The sequence below is a fragment of the Equus caballus genome, chromosome 14 (genome assembly GCF_041296265.1).
Source record: "Equus caballus isolate H_3958 breed thoroughbred chromosome 14, TB-T2T, whole genome shotgun sequence".
Classification (NCBI taxonomy): domain Eukaryota; kingdom Metazoa; phylum Chordata; class Mammalia; order Perissodactyla; family Equidae; genus Equus; species Equus caballus.
The window spans coordinates 43,970,031-43,972,706 of record NC_091697.1 but is presented as its reverse complement, the minus strand read 5'-3'; positions in this window follow the sequence as shown (position 1 = coordinate 43,972,706).

Here is a 2,676-nt window from a genome sequence, read left to right as displayed (position 1 = left end):
TCTTTTTGTTTTGTTCTTGGTAGTAACCAGGGTTTTTGTTTGTTTTTGTTTTTTAATGTGAAATCTGGGTGGAGACTGTGCGGGCCATGACTAGCCTTCTCTTTGCGTCTTCTGCCTGAGTGTGGGTTGACTGTTGTGGGTGGAGAATCTCCACTGAAGAATTTCAGTCAGCCCTCCATACCCGTGGGTTCAACATCCACAGAGTCAACCAGTCGTGGACTGGAAGGCCTACAGTGGTTGTGTCTGTTCTGCACATGTATGGACTTTTCTCTCTTGTCATTATTCCCTAAACAACACAGTATAACAACTATTTACTTAGCATTTACATTGGATTAGGTATTATAAATAATCTAGAGATGATTAATGTGCATGGGAGGATGTGGATAAGTTGTATGCAAATACTACTCCATTTTATATAAGGCACTTGAGCTCCGGGGATTTTGGTATCAGTGCGAGCCTGGAATCAATCGCCTGGGGATACTGAGGGAAGGTGGTAGTTTCACATGTTTGTATTTCCTGTGAAATGCTTTCGTGTGTCTCCACTTTCTCACTACTTCCTCAAACATTAATTTTCCTTCCTTAGATCTCCGGGGAGCACTGTTTTCCTTTTATGCTGTTATTACTGTCATTGCTGTCTTCAGACTTTTATTCGATTGTGGGCCATACTTTCTGACCCACCCCTGAGGATCTCCATAGTCTCTATCTCTCAAGGTTCTTTTTAGGATTAAATGAGATACTGAGATAAATTCACTTAGCCCAGCACCTGGCTCATTTGTGCTCCATAAACACAGTTATCATTATTACGGGGACTTCAGAAGAGAGAGCATGAAATTTGGAGGAAGTTTTGCAAGGCCTGTCTTTCTCCCTGTATGGGATAGTGACAAGGCCTGGCCCCTCACCCATGTAGATGAAGCCCCCTGGTCCAGGCTGCTGAGGGCCTGGCTGAGGTTGGGTACAGCCCTTCCTCAGAATGCACCCCAAAGCATTCTTGGGACTTCCCCTCCTCTGCCATCCCTGGTGCTGCCAAGTGGGTCAGGCTGGGCAGGTTTCTCATCCAGGGCAGTGCTCATGAACGCGAGCGGCCCAGATTCTCCAGCCTCTCTTCAGCAATAGGGCTTTCTGCTGTCCGCTGCACCTGGACAAGTCGGGCAGGCAATAATCAGGCACCCTGATACTGCCGGAGCAACAACTCTGGTCCTGGGCTCAGGGCCCTTTGCAACCAGGAGCATCTTCTTGGGGTGTTCCTAGGGGACCCAGCAGCTTTGGGGACCAGGGTTCCTTGCTGGAGGCTCCAGTAGCAGATTAGGGAACAAAGAGAAGAGGGGACCAGATCTATCCTCATGGGCTCTGGCCTAACTGGGCTCAGGAGGATCAGCTGCTGCTGTTCAGTTACCGCTGAGATCTCAGGCAGCCTCCATGTTTCCAGGACATCTCAGGGTAGTTCTGGGTTCCTCGTCTTGGGCCCCTCTGCCTGTCATCAGGGGTCTGGACATCCTTACAGTCTGTGAATTTAGAGCTCTAAACAGTGGCTGCAGGTTTGGGACAGCTTTCAGCTCCTGGAAGGTTCGGCCAGAGTGGGCATAGGAGTTGCAGCCACCCCTTCTGAGCAGCTCACCTCACCAGAGGCTGGTTATTTGCTTGCTTGCTCTCGTCTTCATCCCCTGCCCTGCTCTGCTCTACACTGCAGGGAACTGCTTCCCAGGCTCCTTGGCCCTCTAGTTTCCTGGTGGGTTTGGCCAACGGGAAGCACTGGCAGGAGGGAGGATAGGAGAACCCAGGGTATTTCTCCCTTTCTCTGCTTCAGGCAGCATCTCTGCTTGTGCTGGTCTTCTCTATGGTTCCCGCTCCCACTGGATGGCCCCTCCCTCGTGGTGTCAGGTCCCATTGGACAGGCCTGGCTATGCTTCCAGTTTCTGTCAGGAAGCTTCAGGTCCTGGATATCAATAACACTACTTCTGCCTGTCCATCCAGCCTAAGGAGTGGAGTGTCGTGTTTTTTTATTTTTATTTTTTTTTAAGATTGGCACCTGAGCTAGCATCTTTTGCCAATCTTCCTTTTTTTACTTCTCCCCAAGCCCCTCCAGTACATAGTTGTATATTCTAGCTGTGGGTCCTTCCAGTTGTGGCATGTGGGACGCCACCTCAGCATGGCCTGATGAGCAGTGTCATGTCCGTGCCCAGGATCTAAACCAGTGAAACCCTGGGCCACCGAAGCGGAGCAAGCGAACTTAACCACTTGGCCGCGGGGCCAGCCCCTGGAGTGTCTTTTGGATGTTGTTAATCTCTGGGGTGCTTCTCGGATCTTCTTTCACCTGTGTAACCTCCTTCCAAATCAAATTCCTTCTGTTCAAAATGCATAGAGAGGTTCTGTTTCTTACTGGACAGTGACTGATAAGCTGTTCAGCAGCCAGGGGTACAGAGTCATGGAACTATGGGGCTCCCAGGTACCTCTGCCCCTCAGATTGCACCGCCCTCGGGGAAGACTGGGACTGTCACCAGGTCCACTGCACCTTCCCTGTGTCAGGGGACTGTCCAGCCCTCCCCACCCGGAGCTCTTGGAAGTGTCTTCAGCTGCACACAGCAGCTGAGTGGGTCATGCTCCAGGGTCAGTAGCTGTGAGAATCTGCTGAGCCGCCCCTAGTCTTGGCCAGCTGAGGCTGTTCCTGCAGAGCCCAGA